Raw genomic sequence first — 25212 nt, 5'->3', positions numbered from 1 at the left:
CATGTACATTTTCTCCTATACAATTTAACTTCTTAATTAAGAAAATATTGTCTAAATGAATAAATATTCGTTTATCGATAAATGAATAAAATATTCATTTATCGATAAATAAATAACCCCGCTAAACGAATATTTTTTCTTGGTCCCGAGAGGATTCATTTATCGAGGTTCGACTGTACTTATCATTGTAGGACATGCTTTCCCATAGCGACAATGAAATGGATGCAGTGATTGAATTCGACAGAATTCTCTTGCCCCGTTGTCATCTCCCCAGCAACATCCCATATGTTTCGATTATAGGACTTGTTTTCCCCTGGCAACCGCCCCTATATATCCATTATGTAACATGGTTTCCCATAGTGGCAATGAAATATATATGCAGTGATTGAATTCATAAGAGTTCTCTCCCATTGTCGTCTCCCCGGAAACAACCCCTACATTTCCATTACTGGACGTGTTTTACCATATCCAATATGACACGTATGCAGTGATCGAATCATACACCATTGCATTATCATACTTTCCATGTCATTAATTGAGTTTCACCATATAATAGGATGATGAACGAAACAGGTTGATGAATGAATTATTCATATCACTTCCTTCTCTCATCTCTCTCCAAAAGAAAAAAACTAAATTTTCTCGATCCAAGTTGTTCTTCAAGAAACATACCAAATCTACCCGGATTTAATCCGATTAATGGGTAGATTTGGATAATCGTATGTATTAATCTTTATCTAGAATAAAAATAATCCCTGATTTGGTGATTATTAGGTTTCTCTATGTATATATGTTTGTGTGTTCTCTTGTTTTCCATCTAATGGCTTGTTTAAGTCAATTAGGTTTATTATTATTATTATTATTATTATGTGTATGTAAAACAATTTCATATAGCCATTTAGGCGCTTCGTTAGATCGTTACGATTGTTTCAAGTATATCTTATTTGAGGGTGAATTACATCGGATTGACGTAGATTTGTATTCTTATGGAAATCCATGGCTACCAGATGTGATCGTCTTTTCGATATGCAGTGCAGATTACTCCTCTCTTTTAGGAGCATTTATTCTTAATGAAGAAGAAAAATTTGTTCTTGATGAAGAACAACAATTCAAATGGTGGAATCAGAATCTTCACACCATCCCCCAAATATTATCGAGTTCCTCTATGAATTACATGTATTTGATACTTTTGATGTATTTTAGAATACATATATTTTGTATTTCTTCATGTATTTTAATCATGATATACTCAATCGTTGTAAACGTTCTTCGTAATATATGAAATTGGGAGAATTTTCTCCTGTTCCTTCAAAAAAAAAATTTTTTATTCATATGAGCATAAACACCTGAAACCCTCTTAATGGTTTTCAGTTAGTGTGAACCAAAATTGGCACATGCATAACTCTACCAAGAAAACACGATATATTTGGAAAAGAAAAATAACAAATGAACAACTTCAACTCCCACCTGCTTGTATCAAGTATCAACAATCCAATGAACCCATACCTGTTGTTAGTTAATCGAAATATTTCCACCTCCCATCTGCCACCTACAAAATCAATTAAATTCTAGGTTGTACCGAAGAATCTTGGAATTGTAAGTATAAGTTATTAATGAGATCAGATTAAATCAAATCCCTGAAAAAAAATTCAAACACGAATATTAACCAAATTCTATTATCCCTGGTAATGGTGACTTAAACCATGAAGTGTGCATACGAAAAAATTAAAAAAGAATCTATGACATGCCAACAAAAAATAAAATAAACATGATAACATGTTGTGATGTAATGGTTTCCTATAACATTGCCATGAAGTTTACCAAGAGTACGACTGAATAGGGTCATGATTATATGAGGAAACACATCTCTCCCAAACCAAATATTAAGCATTTTTTTGGAAAAAAAAACCACAAAAAATTCTTATTATGAGGAAAGGATTCTGCGTGAATTACCTGTGGTAATAGGTGGAGAATTCCATAGCAAACCTGAGTAGGAGGCGATCTTCTGATCCACATATACAACAGGGGGGGGAATTGATGGAGAATGTTTTGTCTTCGCATTCAATAATTTAAACATGTCGTGGGAGGAAGCGAAAGAAAAATTGGAGGGGATCAGCGTTCCAGTTCATTCATCACTCTGTATCCATTAGTCTTCAATCCATCAGCGTGCCTTGTGCTAATAAAGTTCAACAAACGGTTGGAAGTATGAAAAAAGAAATTGAACCTTAAACCCGATATATAATTTTCAACTGAAATTATCAAATTCTTAAACCTTAGGAAACTCACACCAAAACTTAACATGAATGAATAAGTGAAATGATTAAAAAGTCAATCGAAACTCATACACAACGTTATTGCTATTATCCCCATGATACACATATATGATACAAAAATCAAAAATGTGTATAGGATAGGTCATTCCCCATAATCATAACAAAAGTAAAGACATCCCAATTCTAAATCAATCAAATTAATCTTACAATATTTTTTAGTTGTAGGGTTTACCTCTCTCTCTTTATAAACTTCCTTGAAGTTGAATAGTTCATCCATTTCGTTTCTTATCGGCTCATTTTCTCTCTTCACTTTTTCCCATAACTCTTTCTCAAGCACAATCACTCCCTGTCGAGGAGAAATGACATATAGAAAATCCTTGGCACGGGAGAAAGGAGAGAGATGAGCCACGTTTCAGAACTCAAAAAGATTTTGCCTTAAAAATGTTTGCTTTTATTGCATTTTGTTAGGATAATAGCAACCATCAGTTTATCTATTGGGAGGACACATCACACATATGTTGGGTTATTGACTAAATTGTGATCGATCACAATAAACCATTCTAACTAAAATATTATATTGTTCCAGATTTTTTCTTGCATTAGATCTATGGTGAAAATTATAACCTAAAATATTCACCACCAGGAAAAACCCACATGAATTAGAGAAAATAAGGACTCTAAATTGATAAATCAAAAAAAAAATGGGTTATTACTAATAACATGTAATGGAAGTGTGCAAGTGATTGTGTGTGTAGGTTGAGTGTGTGTAGAACGTGTGAGTGCAAGAGATGAATTCAGTCGAGAGAGAGTGGTGTATATATTCTCTTCACAGTCCTGTAAACAATTATCTTCTATTATTCAATCAACTCTTTGATTCAAATCGTCTTGCAGACGATTTTGTAATCAATTGATTACTAGAAAAGAGAATTGCTTACATGTCTCTGAAGAGAATATATACACCACTCTATCGACTGAATTCATCTCTTGCATTCACACGTTCTACACACACTCAACCTACACACACAATCACTTGCACACTTACATTACATGTTATTAATTACCTAAACTTTGATCGATCACAAAAACCATTTCAACTGAAAGATTATATTACCTCCTGAAATACGTGGTGGTGGTGGTGTTGATCTCTGGAGAAAGTTAAAACCTAAAATATTCACCAACCGAAAAAAAACAAATGAATTAGAGCAAATGAAAACCTTGAATTAAAACATACATGGAAAAAGAATACCATGAAACATATCTCATTTCTGAGTTTTTACTATGCACTTTAGATCCATCATAGTCAGAGCACTTACAAAGGTGTTGATATTCCATACCAAAGGAAAAGGAAGAGAATGGGGAAGGCTAGAAAAGAGATGAGCCAAGTTAATGGGAATAACGAACGGTTTCTTCCACACAGTACCAAACGCCACACGTTTGGAGTTTGCAAAGAACATGCCTGACTTTTATCTCTGAGCAACCACGTCCGTGGATTTATCTTTACCAGGGACAAATCCTAACGGACCTAACTGATGTTTACATAGGCAAAGTTATAAAAATTGTGCTATGTATTCTATTTATACATAAGTTATGACTAGATAGTAATTCGTGCTTCGCATCGGGAATATGCGTTTTCATTGGTTGGGTTGGGTTAAAATCACCGGGAATATATAGTTTCGCTCGGGTTGGGTTAAAAGTTAGTATTTTATTATAGAAATATTTATAAATAAATCGTGTTAATCTGGAAAAGATGAAAATATAATGAGATAGTATCCGTGAATGGTGAAAATATGATCAGGTAGTTGAGAGCTTGTATATTATTCGAACTTTTACAAAATTTTCAATTCTTAGATATTAATTTATTTACTTTTCTGAATCACATATTTGTTAATTGAAAAAAGGAAGTGAAAGTTACAAATCAAAAACGGAAAAATCAACAAAGAAGCCAACTACATAGGCTTTGATCAAAACTAATGACTAACAGATCCTATAGTAATCCACATTTGGATATTCAACTCTAGTAAAAAAAACAGGCTTTCTAGTATAAACCAGCCTCTGCCCTGCACTAATTTTTGCTCCTTTCTTAGCTGCAGTGTCAGCAGCAAAGTTAATTTCTCTGTAATTGTGTAAGAAATGAATCTCCTGAATTTGATTTCTTGCCTTATTCCATCTCATTCTCACAAACCAGGGAACCTTATTGTTTTCAAACTCTGCTATTACTGTTTTGGAATCAGAGCATATTATGACCTTTTGCAGTTCCCAGCTAACTTCCAGTTCTATTGCATTTATAACTGCATATACTTCTGCCAAGTAATTTGTAGCAACACCAATACCACCAGTTATAACTCCTAACACCTGACACAAATGATCTCTAATTACTACTCCAAAACCAGCACAACCTGGATTTCCAACTGATGCTCCATCACAGCAAAACATGATAAAACCAAGACTTGGAGGTATCCAATGACACATTTTTATACTCTGAAATTTGATTCTTCTTGGATCAAGATTGAAATAAAGGATTACCTGAGTATCAATATCAGAATTCCATTTGTTGCTCTTTATTCTGAGACTTCCTTCATAGATAGTCTTCTTGATAATATCCTTGAAGCTTTGCATATTAGGTTTTATCTGCTCAAACCACATTCTATTATTTTGAAACCAGAGTTCTCTTAAGATTGCACAGGAAGAAATGATCCAACATTCTTTGAAAGGGCTTTTACTTTTAGCTCTGCTCCGTACATCTTCAAATTAATTTGGTATTTGAAACCTGAAAACTGAGCAAATCCACAGCCAAATCTGTTTACCAAACTTACATTCCCATAACAAATGTTGCATGATATCTTTCTCTTCTTCACAGATACAACATCTTGAAGCTAACTCATAACCCCTCTCAACCATCACAGAGTCATCTACATAAACACCTTGAATGAGCTTCCATATATTACTTGCAATAGTTGGATGTAAATATGAATTCCAGATTTTTTGTATAGTGTTGCAGAGGCTGCTCCTTGTATCTTATTAGATTAACAGCAGATGAAGTAGAGAAATTGCCTTTAATATCTCTTTCCATACCAAAAAATCATCACCAACACCAATTTCAGGTAGAGTATAGTTTGTAAGAATTTGTTTTATCTCCTCAGGTACTCTCCATTCCCCTTCATGAATTAAATCTGAGACTTTTAAATTCATATTCTCCTTTACATACTCTGTAAGACCCACTTTCTCAAACAAAGTAGTATTACCAAGCCATGAATCAAACCAGAATGATATTTTCTTTCCATTTCCAAGACACCGTCTGATGTTTTCTTTCAAATGATTCCAAGCACCTTTTAGACCTGGCCAAATAGATAACATTTGCCAATTACTCTTCCATTGGTTGTGTTTATCTTGAAATTTTGCTTTAATGAATAAGGCCCATTCAGCTTCTGAATTTATTATCCTCCATAAAATTTTCATGAGCAATGCTTTATTAATGATTTCCAATCATTGAAGACTAAGCCCCCCTTCACTGTAAGGAGAACATACTTTTTTCCATGAAAGAGTACCATATTTTCTACTTTCTCCATCTCCAGTCCACAAGAAATTTATGATGATTTTCTCACATATTTTGATCACTGACTTTGGCCACAGATAGATTGACATGTTGTAAATTGGAATACTGCAGAGCACTGATTTGATGAGAACAAGTCTGTCATGAAAAGCCATTAGTTTACCCTTCCAGCTAGCCAACTTCTTTTGCATTAACTCCACCATAAGCCAAACAGTGGCAATTTTAACTCTACCAGCATGTAAGATAACTCCCAAGTATTTGTCAGACAGACTATTTATCTCCATTTGCATTATTTCCTTAATTAGTAACTTTCTAGCAGTTGTAGTTCCATCCACAAAAGGTTTGCTTTTACTTTTGCTAATCACCTGACCTGAACTATCTTGATATACTTCCAGAAGTTTCATCAAATTTTGAATACTTTTTTTAGCTCCATTGCAGAATACAAACACATCATCTGCAAAAAACATATGAGTAGGGTGAATTCCATTTCTTATAACCATTGGACTTATTTTACCATCCATTACCAGCTTTGTGATGTTTCTACTAAGCACATCCTCCATTAGCACAAAGAGTAATGGAGATAATGGGTCTCCTTGCCTTAACCCCCTTCCCACAGAAAAGAAGTCATTTGGTCCACCATTAATCATGACTAATATTCTAGCATACTCAAACAGAATACTTAGCCACTTGCACCAAGAATCTGAAAAACCATATTTCTTTAGAACTTGAAACAGAAAATTCCAGCTTACTGAGTCATAAGCTTGAGATATATCCAATTTAAGACCAATGTTGCTATTTCTTCTTTTTTTTTTCATCTCATTCACCATTTCAGAAGCTAGGAGAATTGGATCTTGTATATTTCTTCCTTTAATATATGCAGCTTGTTGTGGAGAGACTAACTTATGCATGAGACTAGACATTCTTGATGCAATAATCTTAGTGAAGATTTTGTAACTTACATTGCTAAGACCAATTGGTCTATACTGCTGAGGAGATCTTGCACCTTCAACCTTTGGAAGTAATACCAGGAAGTTGGAATTTAATCCCTTTGGTATAAATCTTCTTTTCCAGCATAATTGAACTGCATTGACCACATCATCCTGAATTATCATCCAACAAGCTCTGTAAAAGCTGCCAGAGAAACCATCTGGACCAGGGGAGATGTCTGGATCCATTTCAAAAAAAATGTTTTTAATTTCTTCTCTTGATGGAATAGCATCCAACATCTCTTGATCTTCAGATGTTATTAAACTTGGAATTACATCAAGTAGAGAATCTGAAATGTTTACTTCTTTAAATTTGAATTTTTCTTCAAAAAAATTTATGAGCACCTCTGCAATTTTACTTTGATCTGTAATTATGTCATTATTGTTGTCCTCCAATTCACAGATTGAGTTTCTTTCCTCCAATTCACAGATTGAGTTTCTTTCCTGCCTTACCTTGTGTTTAGTATGAAAAAAATTAGTATTTGTTGAACCTTCTTTTACCCACTTTGTTCTAGCTTTTAACTTGTACATTGTGCTTAACTGTACTTCTTTTGAATTTAACTTATTTTCAGCTTTAACTAAATTCTCCAATAACTCCTCATTTGAAAGATTTTCATCTGATAATTTCATTGCTTCTTGAATTTCTTTTGTAGCCTCCTTGATTTGCTCATGCACATTTCCAAACACTCTCCAGTTCCAGTCTACTAACACCTTTTTAAGCTTCTTGAGTTTACTCTGAAAAACAAAAGCTGGATCTCCCTGAACTGTTTCAGACCAGCAATTCTTTACAACTTCCATGAAGTTTGGATGTTCAATCCAAATTTTTTGAAACTTTTGAGGTACATTCTTTGGTTTAGGACAGCTCACACAACCACCTAAAAGAGGAGAATGGTCAGATGCTATTCTCAAACCAACTTTATAACTCCATCCTTCATACTTTTGAATCCACAAGCTATTAATCACTGCTGTATCCAGGTTGCATAATATTCTTTTAGCACCATGCTGGCAATTATACAAACTATACTCACAACCAGATTTTGAAGCTTGTATAAGATCACATTTGTCAAGACAATTGCTAAATTCAAGCATATTCCTTGTATTAGGTGCTCTTCCTCCCAATTTTTCTTCAACTGTAAGGAATGAATTAAAGTCTCCAATAGCTAACCAAGGGAGCTTTAAGTCACTAATTACCTCCATCTCAGACCATAAATTTCTTCTTTGAACAGCTCCAACATGAGCATGAATTCCAGATATCAAATTACCTCCAATATTTACTGTGATCATTTGGGTTGACATTGAAATTACAGTTGGTGTAGGAAGATGCTTATTCCAAAACAACCAAATGTTACCCTTCTTATTTAAAACTGAATTGTGAATCACCATGTTCTGCATCCCAGGAAGATTCAACTTATTGCAAAATGTTGCATTGCAACTTATTTTAGGTTCTGCTATAAAAACTAATGAGGGTTGAAATTGATTTATTAAAGACCTTAATTTCTCTTGAGCCCTAGGTCTTCTCAGGCCCCTGAGATTCCAAAAGAAAACTCTCATTGTAAGGATTGGAGGTCATTACTACCTCCCTTTCCTTGATTCTTTCTGAAGTTATATTTGTTGTTAACTTGTTGAACTTTATTTTTTTCTGGAGCCTCCTTTTGTTGTACTGGAACTGGCTTTGTTTTTGAAGATAAAGGTTTTTGAATAATTTTTGACCAATAAGTAGTTGGAATTCTTTCCTCTGACATTGATCCATCTTTGCCATTACTGAAGTTAATCACACTCTTTTCAACTGCATTATCCTCTGCTACTTGTTGTATTATTGTTGGAGATAGAATTTCATTACCCTGTAGAGATATATCCTTCTTGTCCACTATTTGCACTTTATTCACACTATCTTCATGCATTTCAATTATATTTTCCTCCTCAGAAGAATTTTGTAAAGAACCAACATACTTGCTGAAATGTTCACAGGATTCACATGATGACCCACTCCAACTGATATAATTGGAGTTTCACAATTCTCAACCTCACTGGCAGAATTGTTAGGAGAAGAACCTTTGTGTTGATTGCCAGAACAAAATAATGGATCACATATATCAAACTTCATACCCTGAGATTGATTAGTGCTCTTTGGTGTTGCATTCACAGTTGACTTAGTAACTTCATGTGGAGAAGAGGTTTTTGCTCTGCATTCAATCTGTAAGTGCCCCACAATCTTACAGTGATCACAAAATTTTTGGGGTTTTGTTAGAATCACATTCTGCATAAATCCTCCAAACTTTGTTTTAATCCATAACTTATTAGGAATTTTACCTGCTAAATCAATATTAACCAGAACTCTTGCATAATACCCATTATCAAAGTTAAGTGTAGCTTCATCAACCTTTACTTGTGTTCCAAGAGCTTTACAGATTGTGAAAAGAGTTGCTTCATCCAATATTCCAAACTTAGACCTGGGAGATGTACCCAAATCATTGCCTGTGAAGTTTTATGATTCTCTGGTCTAAAATCTGGAATCCAATTCCGAATCCACAAAACTTGATTATGAACTTCCCATTTTCCTGCTTTGATAGTCATCCTGTCATGATCATTATCAAGTTTGATAATGAAAAAACCTTTGCCTAGCGGAATCATTTTACATTGACCTTTAAGCTTCCATTGATTTTTTAGATCTAGAACAGCTTTAGAAAATTTTAATCGAGCTAAATCCAAACGACCAATTAATGAGAATTTCCAAGCATCACAACGTTCTTCTGTGTTATTAATCAAATCAATGGATGTAATCTCAACTGGAGAATTTGTTAAATCGACAACTGAATGACCCATTCTGGGTTTGAATTTTTATCCATTGAAGAAACTCTAATTCTAACCAGAAATAAAGAAGAAAAATACTAACAACTATTAGATAAAACACCAATCATTAGAAATCACCTGAAAATCCACCTGAATTAATACTTTGATGCACTGAAATCGAAGAAGAAACGAAAATTTTTAGCTGAGTTGATCGCCGATCCTCGGAGCTTGAATCGGTTGACTCAGTCTCTTAGATATTAATTACCCTACAAAGATTTTCAATTCTTACAAATTTTCAACATCTTCCCCTACAAAGATTTCATATGCTCGGCACCATATGCCGACCCATAATACATTGTGATCTAAAGAATGAATTTATCATCCTTGCTAATTCTGAAAAAACACAGCACAGTAATATGCTATAAAAATTTACACAACATACTAAATTGTTGATCATCCTCACTAATTCTGCATGACTATGGAAGCAGTATTTTACATACACCACACAACAGACAGTGTTTGGTTGTTAATGGTTGTAAATGTAAACTATCTGTGGACACATGAGAGAGTTTGAGTATGAATGGCTGGCGATACATTATAACTGGAGAAGTGATCCATGAAGTGGCTGCCAACATAAGAAAGAGTCAGTATTCATAATGGCTAGTGTTCGAAGTACAAATGTTTTGAAATCTGCTTTCATTTTACAGCGAACACTTACCGTTAGTGATTCAACGGTACTGGATAAACAATTGCATTACATAAAGGCGAACAGTGCTGTTGTCTGGAAATTACATGATGAGGAAAAGGATTAACAATCTTCTGCAAAAGTTGAGTGTCATACCTACTACTTCTGCATTTGCACATTTATCATCAGGTTTGTTGCTTCTACAACAAAGCGTGTTCCTTGGTCACAACTGCAGCTTTCTTCTTCAGCTGCAACGTTGGTAAAATCCTTTTCCTAGTCTCCCAAATCATCAAACCATCTCTTCGAATACTTCCTCTGAAGCCCATACAGATGTATCACATACTCAAAGTTGAAGTTTTTAAGTGTTGCAAGATGCAAGTTCCTACTACCCAGTCAAGTGGAACATCTCCACCCTGCTTGAATAAAAACTTTTAATCAGTATGACACAATTGATGCATCCGTAGAAACATCTTAAAGCATGCAGCATAATTCATGATGATATGGTTTCAACTTTAAAGTTTTCAAATGTGTCCAACTGATATAGGTAGTTAGTTGAACCAAATAATTTCAAGTTTAAATTAATCTTATCTTTTTAAGAGTCAATAATGTAGCGCCTCAAAAATCATTGTATGTTAGACTTAGTTCTTAACTTACATATACAGTTATCAAGGGGTAAAAGAAGAAGAGGATTAACCTTGTCCCTCTGTATTTTAGGAATGGTTTTGATTAACAATAGGCAAACGGAACTAAAAAACTTAACAATGGACAAACTAAACTACTTATGCGTGGCCTGAATTTTTATTTTATTCAGTAGCATTTGATTCTCCCTCTTAGTCCACCTATATAAAAAACAATTCAGTTGATGTTCATCCTAAAGCAGCCTCTTATCCACATATTCAGTATGAAACGAAATCTTTTTAAAACAAACAAATTAATTAAGAACTACAATGCACAATAATAAAAAGGAGAGAGCTCCAAATTCATAGAACATAGAAGGAGACGGACAGATATCATAGAACAAATCTTTTTAAAAGGAGATGAACAGATATCATCAGCATAGAACATAGAAAGACTGCATCAATGGCAAGAATGACAACCAAAAAACTTCCATTATCAAGTGATGCAAATCATAAGTTGGGTCAGGGCTCTGATTAAGAAACAAATTTGAATTTCCAAAAAATGATATAGAATCTCTCAAAGTTATAGAAATCGACATAGAAAAAGATTTGATAATCTCTCAAAATAATACAAAACGGCATAGAAAGAGAGTTGATACTTACCACAAATTCTAATCGGGATTCAAGCTCCAAAAGAAGAAACCTCAAAATCTCTTTAGAAAAATACAATTTTTTTCTTTTTACTTTCTGACTCAGATAATTGAATTTCTCTGAAGGCTTAGAAGATTTCTCGAACAATCAATCCCATACATCTTTAAAAACCTATTTTACAAAAGCCCTAAAATTAGGACATTTTCTAGAGAAACAACAATAAGTAGCCATCACATATCAGAAACCCAGAAATAATTAAAACAAAAATGAAGATTCTCGCACTAAAATATGACCTTTGAGCCAAACCAATTGCAATCATATCCATCTCCAACAATCTCAAAGCATGAGTTTTAACTAAAACCAATTTTTCAAAATCAATGACTACATTAAACAATATATTTTTAGTAATTGCTGCGATTTTCAGTTTGACAATTTATCATACAAATTGAAAGCGGCATCCATTTCATGCTAAAGAAGGCTGTAACTGAAATCCTGCAAGGAAACATCAAAGACAACCAATTTAAAGTATAAACGGCAAAGAAATTTAACAAACAGTTAGGTTACCTCAATAAACAGTGTATAAATTTCAGAATCATCACATGCAGAATGCCGAAATTGTGTAACCGAAATCTGTAAGAGATGAAAATCCTGTTGGAAAACAATTCATAGAAAATTAATTTTTAAAGTATTCAAGAAAAACAATACCTTATTGTTTTCTTACGTGAATGAAATTTTTTAATCTTATATCCGGGAGTTCCTCTTTTTTAAATTGTATTATTTCATCATACAAACAAACTAGTGGATTGTCCGTGCCATAATGGCACGGGATTTATGGTGGCCGAAGTGGTGCAGGTGGTGACAGAAGTGCTGCTAGTCAACCAATTAAAAGGTGGACATGTGAATGTTGAATTGTAACACTCAAGACATTGAAAATAATTTCTTTTTGTGCATTGTCTCCTAGTAATGGTTTCTCTGTTCGACCAAAAAAAAGACTTGTCAAAGTAGTTCCGTCATCCTTCAATATGTTTTTTGCATTATAAATTACAACCATATTGCATAATCTAGATGTTTCCTTGGATCCAAACGGATAGGCAAATTTGTGTGTATATTAAGGTTACACTTGTATAGTAGTTTATAATACTCCCTCCTTTTAACAGTTCAGTTTTGTTTTTAGCGAAATTTAAGGAAATTAAGAGAACTAATCATTGAAAATGGTCCTTATGACAGTTGTCAATAAAAGAAGTGAGGTGAAATGGTATACATGACACTTGTTAGCAAAAGAAATACAGTGAAGTGGTCCACATGACACTTGTCATCAAAAGAAGTTAGAGAAAACTGATCCCAAAAAATTAAAATAACAATTGACTTTCCCAATTAGGAAACTGGCCTATTTTTTAAAAACTTTTATTTATAGAAACTGGCATATTAAAAAGGAACGGAGGGAGTATATATTAATCAAAACTAGTCATAAAAACCCAAGGTGACCAAACTTGTGGTACAAAAACTCTACTCAAATGTTGGGATTCATTAAAACTCCACCTTAAACTAAATTGATATAAAAACCCCAAATTTTTAAAAATTGATACAAAAACCCCAAATTTCAAAATTGGTTTCATCAAATTTTATGATGAAACCAAAAATTGATTTCGTCAAATTCTATGAGGTTTCATCAAATTTTATGATGAAACCAAATTTTGGTTTCATCAAAATTTTATTTTTTGGGGTTTTTGTGTTACTTTTGTTTTGGTGGGATTTTTTGTGGATATATAGTGACACCTTTGGGGTTATAACTCGCGGACCGTATATTAATAGCCATATCAGCACCAGTAACAGGTTTTTATGTTGTGCCAAACAATGTGTATACCAAAATCTTCACAACCTATCAAAACCCCTTATCAGTACAATGCGAATCTAGTCTTCATCTTCATGAATCTCGTCCTCCTCATCGTCTATGTTAACTTCCTCGCCCTCCTTGATAGACACATTTTTGTGTCTAATTTGATCATCATACTATATATTGTTGGCACTCGATTTTGTACTTATTTGGTTATTTTATGTATTTGTAGGTGTTTTTGGAGAAACAAGCTTTTGCGGCGAAATTGGCTAAAAAGTGGTTTTTGCGCTCGTGGGAAAAATTACTATACGGACTCTCACTTTGGATAAGGGGTAATCTAATTACTAAGGGGTGACCCATTTCCAGGCATCTGCTAAAGGGAGGCCGGAACTGGATAATGGGGAGGTCATCTTCAAAGTTCAAATTAAGGAAAATGGCGGGAAAATTTGGCATCAGTCTGCATGGTTTTAGATTTGAATTTTCGGACAGTTTCAAAGAGATTCAATGGCCGAAATCGGTTTGTATGGACTGTAGAAGACCTTACAAGCCCAGTACAATCAATTGGACCCGGGCCAATTTGGCTGGAATGGCCGAGAGAGGGTTTCAAAGTCTCAACAGAGAGACGTGTTCTGTTTCGAGTTTATAAGATTTTTGAGAGATTTCTGGAGGACTTTGACGCTGTATTAACATGTACATGGTCCTATTCAAGTCTATGGAAGAGTTTGGTAGCTATTATATAGCTAACAGCACGTGAAAAAAACTAAACAGAACTGATTATCGTTTCAAACGCAGAGAAGAAAAAGAGGAGATTTCATCGGGATTTGATGACCCTGTTGAGTTATAAAAAGGTTGGGTCGATTCATAAGAAAGTTCGGGGAGAAACCATTAGGAGAGAGTTTGGAGCAACAGAAAGATCAGGAGAGGCGTGAGAAAAATTTCCAGAGAAAGTGTTTCTGCTGCTGCATAGCTGAAGAACACGAAGAACAGACGCTTCTGAACCGTCGTTTTTCAACAGTCATAATATCAAAACCCAACTGTCGTTGTTCTACAGCAGTTAGTGCTATCGTTGTTTATTTTCAGACGCTTCCCCTTTGTAACAGTGACGCTGTAACACTTCCTCAGCGTTGCTAATTCCTGTTTCATCTTATATACATCAATAAAAACACCTATTTAAGCCATGAAGTTATCTTGTGAGTGTGTTTTTGGGATGAGGAGCTAAACCCATTAGCCAAGGCAACGGAGGAAGCCATTGTTCCACATTAATTGGTATAATTCTAATTTTACTATTTATTTGCAATATTATTATTTGATTATTTGCATGGGATTGAATTGAAATATTAGTTCTTATTGAATAGTTGTGAATTAATTTGATGAAGCATGCTGGGTTTTAAATACTTTTGATGTTTTATACTCTTTGATTAGAACTATTACTTCAAGAATATATTTGAGGCAAATATTATAATTATTTTTAAAGATAGAATTGCATGAATATTATTTAGAGTTTACTATTTATTTGGTCAATGGTGGAATCCTAGTCTTGGTATTTTTCTCCAAAACTTTGAATTATTTTATTTAGTTGCCTGTTTAATTTAAATCTATAAAAATTATTTCCTTCACAAGTCTGATACGAATCCGTTTTACCACTACAACTACAATCACTTTTGATAAATCATCAATTTTTGGCGCCGCCGACGCGGATTTGTGTTTAGGTAGCATTTTTTTTTTTTTTTTTTTTTTTGTTCTTCTTTACGTTTTTGTTTTTTTTGTTTCCTTGCAGATTTTTGAAGTTGGAGCGAGAGACAATTTTGCCAAAGCTTGTGGTGATTTACTTAAAGTTTGGGAGTGAAAACCAAAGCTAAAGGAGCGAAAAGAAGAAGATTTTCTTTATTTTGTAAAAGAGAGAAAAAAAAAAGAGATTTTTTTTTATTAGTTTTTTTTTTTAGGCTTTCATTTTTGTTTTTGCACTTTTTTGTTGGACTTTGGACTTTGGACTTTTATTTTTATTTTTTAAACCCTACGGAAGGGTAGTTAAATATCAAACTGTTTGCAGGGAAGGACGACGATTACAATATCGTCTCGGCCCCTCGGGTTCGCACACATAGGAGTCGTGGCCCGAGTCGACTTCAGCGGTTCTTCGCCCGTCTGGTACGGGAGGTAAAATTCTAAACACCCGCGAATCTCCTGCAAGCGGGTTACTGGACTCCTTAAGGTGAATATATGCTGAGGACTTGAATATGGACTGTTTTTAAATTCCTAGTAAAGGGCAAGGACTGGACCATATAAGATAAGGGTTCGGATTTCATCACCGCTCCCTTCTTGCCCGCCTTAGGAAAACGAAACCAAAGCGAACCTAAGCCTAAAATTTGGACTAGAAAGAGACCTATAGGGTATCGAGCTTAAGGAAATCATTCGAAAAATATTGGTTATCTTTTAGCACATCGAAGTTCTGATGGTTTCTGCGAGTTGAATGCGTGATGCGCCGCATTGTCGGTGAGGTTGGGGGTATCAAAGCTCCACTAGCTTCCCTCGCCTCGATTCAACTTACTTTAACTCGGATTGATTCCAGAGGGGTTTGCTTAAATTGTAACGAATTCCCTTTCGAAGGATTAGAAGCTGGTCTAGAAACAATCTAAGTGGAGCCATCATGCTTGTTGTTTGCTAGAAATCTTTAGGTTTGCTGTGGTAAAGTCGAGTCAGCCTGCTGTGTGATTGCTAGAACCTTCCTGTTAGGATTTTTATTTCTTTTTGAATTCTTTTTAGTGTATGCCCGATTTTGTTAATAGGGCTTGGAAAAGAGATACTCTAGGTCGATTGATTAGCGAAAAACCTAGTAGTTCTTCTGATTTAAGCAGGGAGCTCGAAGACTCTTCTTTTGAGAGCCCTGTTTTTGGAAATTTCAGTTTTGAGAATCTGTCTCTTTGTGAGGAAAGTACCCCTAGTACTTCTGTTGTGCCAACGATGGCAACTTTGAAAGATTACATGTTTCCAACTAGGACCAACCGAGCTTCATGCATTAAATTGCCAGCCACTACGGCTAATTTCGAGATAAAACCTAGTATTCTTCAAATGATCCCTATATTCTTAGGAAAAGATGATGAGAACCCTTATTTTCATATTAGGGACTTTGAGGAAATCTGTGGGACAATTAGAATAAAAGACCTTACTGATGAAGTCTTGAAACTTAAGATGTTTCCCTTTTCCTTGAGAGATAAAGCCAAGACCTGGCTGAACAACCTACCATCTGAATCCATTGAAACATGGCAGGAACTTATTGCTGCTTTCTATATGAAATTCTACCCTAAGCATAAAACTGCAGCTGTTAGGCAGAAAATTAGTGCTAGTGTGCAACAAGAGGGAGAGTCTCTTTATAGGTTTTTAGAGCGATTCAATGATCTCCTCTCAGTGTCCTCACCATGGATTTGATAATATGAAACTCGTACAGATTATTTATGATGGTTTAGACTATTCGACCAAAGCCATGGTTGAGTCTATGTGCGCTGGTGAGTTCACTAGTAAAAATGCTGATGATGCTTTTACCTTCTTAGGAGCTATCGCTGAAAAATCCCAACAGTGGGAATCTTGTGTTGAACCCCCTAAAAGACTCTTGGTCAATAGAAGTAGCACCAATGGTAGATACGAGTTTTGCGTCTGATGCTAAGTTTGCTGCTTTGTCTAGAAGGTTAGAAGCTTTGGAAATGGGTCAGTCTAAAAATAGGTCCCTTGTTGAACCTAATAGAGCCTCTCAAGTCTCTAGTTGTGGAATAGAGCCCGATAATTCATTTTGGGAAGGTCAGGTTAGTGAAGAAGCCCCATGCTGTCTATAACAATGCTAGGTTTGAGAACCGTCAGAAGTTTGACCCATACTCAGAAACCTACAACCCTGGTTGGAGAAACCATCCTAATTTCTCTTGGTCTAAGGGCCAGAGTCAAGGCCAGTCTAGCAATTCTCAGCCTCCCCCAGGTTTTGGTTTTAAGAACTCTTCAGGTCAAACCCAGTTTCAGAACACTTCCGAGAAAAAGATCTCTACCTTAGAGGATACTCTCACTATGTTAGCAAATAACCATGAAATGCTAACAAAGAACCACATGAGCTTTCAACAAGAAACTAGGCAAGAATTGAAGAATAATTCCCAGAGTCTTGCCAAATTAGAACTTCAAGTAGGACAAATAGCTAAGTTCATAAGTGAGAGAGAAGATGGAAGGTTCCCTAGTCGTACTGATCCCAACCCAAAAGGAGAGAAATCGTACAATCATGTGAATGCTGTCACAACCCTTAGGAGTGGAAAGAAAGTTGACAACAAGGTTGCCATGCCTAAGTGAACATGTTGTAGTTCACCCGTCTGAGCCAGAAAATGAGAGACTGATAGAGTCTCCAAAGAGACCAATGAGGGTCCTGTTGAGCCTCACTTTGTTCCCAGAGCCCCATTCCCACCTGCTAGTTCCACTAAGAGGGAGTCCAACTTTAATGATATATTGGAGGTTTTTAAGCAGGTTAATATCAACCTTCCATTATTAGATGCAATTAGGCAGATTCCCTCTTATGCCAAGTTCCTTAAGGACTTGTGTACTCGAAAGCGTAAGCTCAGTGTCCAGAAGAAAGCCTTCATAGCTAGTCATGTGAGTTCTATTATTCAGAATACCACTACTCCTAAGTATAAGACCCGGGTCCCTACCATTTCTTGACAATAGGTAAATACCGTGTTGAGAAAGCGTTGCTTGACTTAGGAGCCAGTGTGAACTACTGCCATACCATGTGTACCTTAAGCTAGGACTTGGTGAGATGAAACCTACCCAGATAACACTCCAGTTAGCTGATAGGTCCGTTAAAATCCTCGTGGTGTTATCGAGGATGTTCTTATTGAGGTCGACAAGTTTATATCCTGGATTTTGTCCTAGATACCCAACCTGTCCCTGACCCAGAGAACCAAATACCGTGATTTTAGGTCGCCCATTTTAGCTACATCTAATGCGATCATAACTGTCGAAATGGTATATGAATCTGTCTTTTGGTAATATGACTATTGAGCTGAACATTTTTAATATAAATCCACTGAGCTAGATGAACGAGCGTAGAAGAGGTAACATGATAGGAACTTAGTTCAAGTCATTACCAAACATCGTTCGGAATATCCGTTAGAGTTGTTATCCCATTTTAGCTGGATTTCGATGATAGTAATATTGAACAAGTAAATGCTCTGTTGGATTCTATTCCTATGTTGATATTGATATATGGAAAGATAGATTCAACCATTACTAGTTTCTGAGTCTACTCTAATACCTTTTAAAAGAGCCTCCGAGTTGGAGCCTAATTATACATTTTTAGGCCCACCCGAATCTTTCCCGTATTTAGCTTCCGATTTGGATAGTATCAGGAGAGTAGGCCAGAGACGTGCTTCAAAAAATAAGGAAGCTTAGAGTGGACCATAGAAGATATGAAGCAAGCTGAGGATGAACCACCTGATTATACTTAGAGAAAGCAATTGACCTTTTTCAAGAACCCGATGGTCTAGAAATTAGGAACATTGTGACTAGTCATTAGAGACACCAAAATCTAAGTTTGGGGGAGAACTAGAAGAATCTCTTGAGTATTTTAAGGACTGGGAAGATCCGGAAATCAAGCATAATTAAAGGTTTGTCTGAGAGTAGTGAAAACCTAAGTTTGGGGGTAGTAATATTCTTGTGATCGTCAATATCCCCATTGAAGTCCCTAACTTGGGACTCAGCCTAGTAGGTATTCCTGAGTCTATTCAGACTCCACAACCCGATCCTCCTGATACTGTCCAGGAAAAATCCATATTTAGAGACCCGTTTTTCGGATGAATCTGTTTGCCGAGACACTCATATGAAGCCCAAGTGGGCACCTCAGATAAATCCAGTTGTCTTGCGAGAAACTTTAGATCAGGTTGTGCTCTATCTGCTCATTTTTCTGATCTTGAGCATTTGTCTCCTATTCGTGGCAGTTCTATTTGGTCTTATGGACCCACAATTGTTTCGACTATTGGTATACGACTTTGGAATGACAATTCTTTTTGAGGTATTTGATGTCTAGCTAATGACTATAAATTTAGCATTTACTGGGAGGCTCCCGCGTTCATGTGATACGGTAATATCCTTCCTTATTTCTTTTCCCTCCAGTGGTAATAGTTTCTCCTTGTTCATGCTTTTAATTTCATCTTTAGAACATTGAGGACAATGTAGATTTAAGTTTGGGGGTGGGGAAGAAACACTTTTTCACCTTTTTGCAATAAATAAACTCCAGAGCCTAGAAATTTATGCGTATTTAGGATGCACTAACTAATCTAAGTGGATGGAAGCATTTTGGTTGTAGGAGTTGAGAACCAATCTGATTAGATGGAAACATCTAAAGAGTCTATTCATAAAAGCACAGAGCTCAGGTGTTAGAAATAACATGATAGTTTCACCATATCTCGTTGAGTCCTTTTCACTTCTATTTTTATTTTTTTTTTTTTAAACCATGTTTCTCTAAGTGATAGGTGGGGCCCACGATTCAAGTTGTTACCAATGCTAGGGTGAATTAGAGTGATTGAGTACCAAAAAAAAAAAAAGTTGAAAAAAAAAGTTGAAAAAAAAAGTTGAAAAAAAAAAAGTTGAAAAAAAAAAAAAAAAAAAATTGAGACCAGACCATTTGACCAAAAGGAATAAATTCAATAAAGTCGACCACTGGTACCCTTGTATATGCCAGTTGTGTTGACCTAGAGTTAGGTTATCGACCACTGGTACCCTTGTATATGCCAGTGTGTTGATATTAGTCAGACTAGTATCTCAATCCATAGGATAGGTTCATTTTGGCGGAGGCCTTCAGACAGATATGGGAAACGCCGTTCACTTAGTAAACATCAAAACCATCTATGTTTTCTATATCCATCTTCTTGATCTATCCATGTGATTAGTTTTGACTCCGAATATGATGTCCATAGTGCAACTATCTGAGTAGAGCTCTGTCACTTTATATGAATTTTAGTATGCTTGAGTGCAAACTCGTGTACACAATTGGAATTTCGCATCAGGGTACTTCTTCCTGTAGTCAATAAGTATGCCAACCAAGGAGATTCTTTAGTGCCTTCCAAGGTTCTGCGTAGATAGCTAAGGTCTGGAGTATTAAGGTTTTGTGGGTATATCTCTTAAGCCCTCCCGAGACTATAACTCGGCCACTAGGGCCACCTAGGGGTTTAAAGGCTTATTGCATACGCTAAATGCAATCGACGATGCCTGCGAAGTGAGTTAGGATTTTATTTTGTAGTTTTGATTTGCTCGGGACTAGCAAATAATAAGTTTGGGGGTATTTGATAGACACATTTTGTGTCTAATTTGATCATAATACTATATATTGTTGGCACTCGATTTTGTACTTATTTGGTTATTTTATGTATTTGTAGGTGTTTTTGGAGAAATAAGCTTTTGCGGCGAAATTGGCTAAAAAGTGGTTTTTGCGCTCGTGGGAAAAATTACTATACGGACTCTCACTTTGGATAAGGGGTAACCTAATTACTAAGGGGTGACCCATTTCCAGGCATCTGCTAAAGGGAGGCCGGAACTGGATAAGGGGGAGGTCATCTTCAAAGTTCAAATTAAGGAAAATGGCGGGAAAATTTGGCATCAGTCTGCATGGTTTTAGATTTGAATTTTCGGACAGTTTCAAAGAGATTCAATGGCCGAAATCGGTTTGTATGGACTGTAGAAGACCTTACAAGCCCAGTACAATCAATTGGACCCGGGCCAATTTGGCTGGAATGGCCGAGAGAGGGTTTCAAAGTCTCAACAGAGAGACGTGTTCTGTTTCGAGTTTATAAGATTTTTGAGAGATTTCTGGAGGACTTTGACGCTGTATTAACATGTACATGGTCCTATTCAAGTCTAGGGAAGAGTTTGGTAGCTATTATATAGCTAACAGCACGTGAAAAAAACTAAACAGAACTGATTATCGTTTCAAACGCAGAGAAGAAAAAGAGGAGATTTCATCGGGATTTGATGACCCTGTTGAGTTATAAAAAGGTTGGGTCGATTCATAAGAAAGTTCGGGGAGAAACCATTAGGAGAGAGTTTGGAGCAACAGAAAGATCAGGAGAGGCGTGAGAAAAATTTCCAGAGAAAGTGTTTCTGCTGCTGCATAGCTGAAGAACACGAAGAACAGACGCTTCTGAACCGTCTTTTTTCAACAGTCATAATATCAAAACCCAACTGTCGTTGTTCTACAGCAGTTAGTGCTATCGTTGTTTATTTTCAGACGCTTCCCCTTTGTAACAGTGACACTGTAACACTTCCTCAGCGTTGCTAATTCCTGTTTCATCTTATATACATCAATAAAAACACCTATTTTAGCCATGAAGTTATCTTGTGAATGTGTTTTTGGGATGAGGAGCTAAACCCATTAGCCAAGGCAACGGAGGAAGCCATTGTTCCACATTAATTGGTATAATTCTAATTTTACTATTTATTTGCAATATTATTATTTGATTATTTGCATGGGATTGAATTGAAATATTAGTTCTTATTGAATAGTTGTGAATTAATTTGATGAAGCATGCTGGGTTTTAAATACTTTTGATGTTTTATACTCTTTGATTACAACTATTACTTCAAGAATATATTTGAGGCAAATATTAGAATTATTTTTAAAGATAGAATTGCATGAATATTATTTAGAGTTTACTATTTATTTGGTCGATGGTGGAATCCTAGTCTTGGTATTTTTCTCCAAAACTTTGAATTATTTTATTTAGTTGCCTGTTTAATTTAAATCTATAAAAATTATTTCCTTCACAAGTCTGATACGAATCCGTTTTACCACTACAACTACAATCACTTTTGATAAATCATCACTCCTCGTTTCTGTTCTCCTCATCCTTGTCATCTACACGATCAATTTGGTAACCAAGCAGTTCACTCCTCACTTTTGTCATCTGTATGATCAATTTGGTAACCAAGTAATACATCATTAGCACTGGTATGCTCATCCAAACCAAATCATGATATTCATCCTCTTTTGTCTCAAATGTCCAACTTTTTTTCTACCTCCCGGTCAGGCCAATATGCATATGGATAGAAAATATTATTACTCAATCTCACCTTGGCCGAATCTCTGTAAGCTTCTTAACGGCCGTACTAAGCAAGAGTCTCTCTTTCACTCGCCAGTTTATACTAAGCAACACTGATAGTACTTTAATACTCGTGACGAAATAGCATACTTACAACTCCAACTACAAAATGAAGCCCTAACATCAAGGGTCTTCTTTTCTATGGATACTTGATAGGGCGTGTACAATTCCCATGTACTGGGAGCAAAACTTGTTTGTTAGCAGTTCGAAAGTAAAAGGATAAGTATGGTCACACACCTCAAAGCAACATAAACTGGATAATATATAAAAATCTATGCATATAAATAAAATGGGAGTAATGACCAATTACTATGGGCAAGCATTATGGCTGCTGTAAAGAGTTAATTTCTCAGTTTTGTGGAAAACCCATGCCCCCTAAGACCCGTATCATATTGTGGTGAACATTTAACAACTCTCTCCTTACAATAGATAATCTAAGGCGTAGACGTAAATAGAGCAGGTTGCAAATTCTGTAGTGATATTGAGGAAAGTCGACCCACTTGTGATGCTACTACCAGCTGTAAGATTCTAATATTGGTGGCGAAAACATAGGTCACCTCATGTAATGGGAACTGAGGTTATCACTAAGTTATCCAAACAACCATAGAAAGACAATACCTGCATTTTTGGTTCAAAATTGATCATGTATTCAAATTGAACTCTGGTGAAATGTATAGGAACCATTCCTGAGAAGCAAAGAAATTGACTCTGGAGTTCATGTAATTTTCTTTAAGCCTGATCTCGGATATCAGTTAGCGGTGCACATAAGGGATTCAGCTTATCTACCTGTATTATCATCCAGTAAGTTAGAATCCGCAAACCTGTATCAATTTCCAAAATATAAAAGAAGCAGCAAAAATTAAGTTGATGTGAAGGTTAAGATGGATAACAAATTTTCCCAAGGCTCGTAGTCAAGTAAATAAAACATAGATCTATTCGCAATCTCATATCCATACTTTTATTAATGAAAAATAATGAGAAATTTACAATAATGGACCACAATTGGTATCACTATAGAAAATAAGGTTTAGCAGAAAGGTGATCACTTAGTCTTCCGTTGGCATGAACTCATGAATCAGCACCTTCATTAAGGCATTAGAAACAACATCAGAATAAGCATAATTGCACCGAATAAATGAGCTCTGTAATTAGGGTACCAACATTCCGAAATACATATCAGAATTGAATGTAAATACAGTCAAACCTGTATCACATCTCTATTTTGTAAATGGATTGAAACCAAAATATCAAATCCCTGTTAACAGGAGATCAATTCAAAGAAAAATTTGTCGTAATATTAAATCCCTAATTTGTAATAACTGTAAACAAAAAATAGTCATAGATTGCACATCTTATTTGCGAGGTTTCATCGTTCCTGACAATACAGAGTTTTGTGGATCAAGATGGGTTCGAATTCGAAATTAGGTTTGTTATGTAAATCCAATTTCAATTTCAAAATCGGGAGGGATGCAACAGTTTCAATTGAATTGAATGATAGTGGTGGTAATGGTTATGGTAGAGGTGATGGTGATGTAAGGTACTGGTGGTGTTAATGGTGATGAAGATGAAGGAGGAAGAGCTTTCAATGGAGAAAGGTGAAAAAATCGAGGCGAGAATTGTTTTCCTGAAAGTGATTACTGAAGGAGTGTTGTGTTTCGAATTTACCCTTTGATTTGTTTATAAACTACGGGAGTTTTGTTGAATGTAGAAAGGAAACACGGAAGGTCAAATGGGTCTTTACAGCGTCCGTCCGGACCAAAATCAGGGTCGTACCAAACAATTCTTTTTTGCTTTATATTATAGATTCTCTACTTTTGTACAATTAATGGGAAAGGGGATTCTCTATATTTTAGAGAGACCCCCAAGTGGAAAATATTTTTATGGTTTTCTTAAGCTTTCAGAATTTTTTTTGCGGATTTTTTCGGAGTTGCGAAGCTCAAATTGAGCATTTTCTACATATGTTAGTAGTAGGTGTAGTAGGGGTGTTTTATCTTGGAGATATCCGTCCTGTGAGGGCTATAGCAACACTCTTGAGTGTAGTCGTGCACTAATGTCTTAAGGACAGCGTGTTGAACACGTGACTCATCCTGTTTTTCAAAGTTTTGCCTTGTTGTTGTTGCGGAGATCTGGGGAGCTCGTCCGTTTCGTCAAATCGATAACTTCCATTATAAAGGAGCTAAGTATCAATAACTTTGCTTATTTGGTTTTTCCTTGTTTTTGATTATTGCACCCTATAATTTTAAGACATTATAATTTGTAATAATCATGGATGTTAATTGTGGAGTGAAAAAAACAAAAACGAATTTTTGGTCAGCTGTAGAGTTTCGAATTTATCTCTTAACCTAAAAGGAATTTCGACGAACACTTTTGACATAATGTAGTAGACATCTTGATAGTTATCCACATAAAATTTCAGAATTTTTGGAGTTGTAAAAGTATATTTTTGATATTTCACAAAACAGAGAAACGTTCCCGAAAAATTATGACACGCAGAAATTTGATGTTAACTAATGTAGTTTTTATGGGGTAACCATGTGTTTTTTGAAATGGTGATTCGAACGAAGTTTGCACATCTAGATGTTATCTTCGAAACTCATATTTTATTTTCTGATTCGGAACTAAGGTCTGTGAGATGTGGTGTTTTAGATGATTGGGAAACTACCATCTTCCTAATCAGAGTATAAACAAAGATTGTGACATGAAACTGGAA

At 35.5% G+C, this 25212-nt stretch overlaps 1 long non-coding RNA gene across 3 annotated transcripts; it reads right to left on the bottom strand.

The window, feature by feature from the left end:
- Positions 1-9771: 9771 nt before the first annotated feature.
- LOC113342179 lies at positions 9772-12356 on the bottom strand. Of its 3 annotated transcripts, XR_003356499.1 has the most exons (5): positions 12258-12356; positions 12117-12182; positions 11565-11723; positions 10318-10697; positions 9772-10224 (listed from the first exon to the last, which is right to left on the bottom strand). It is a non-coding gene; the product is annotated as an uncharacterized LOC113342179 (long non-coding RNA). The 3 variants fall into 3 exon arrangements; XR_003356500.1 differs by lacking the exon at positions 12258-12356 and having other exon boundaries at positions 10318-10700; positions 12117-12251; XR_003356498.1 differs by lacking the exon at positions 12258-12356 and having other exon boundaries at positions 12117-12251.
- Between the last annotated feature and the right edge of the window lie 12856 nt (positions 12357-25212).

Source organism: Papaver somniferum, unplaced genomic scaffold (assembly GCF_003573695.1).
Source record: "Papaver somniferum cultivar HN1 unplaced genomic scaffold, ASM357369v1 unplaced-scaffold_35, whole genome shotgun sequence".
NCBI lineage: Eukaryota > Viridiplantae > Streptophyta > Magnoliopsida > Ranunculales > Papaveraceae > Papaver > Papaver somniferum.
Note: the sequence above shows the minus strand (reverse complement) of the source record. Positions and strands in the feature narration are given on the sequence as shown.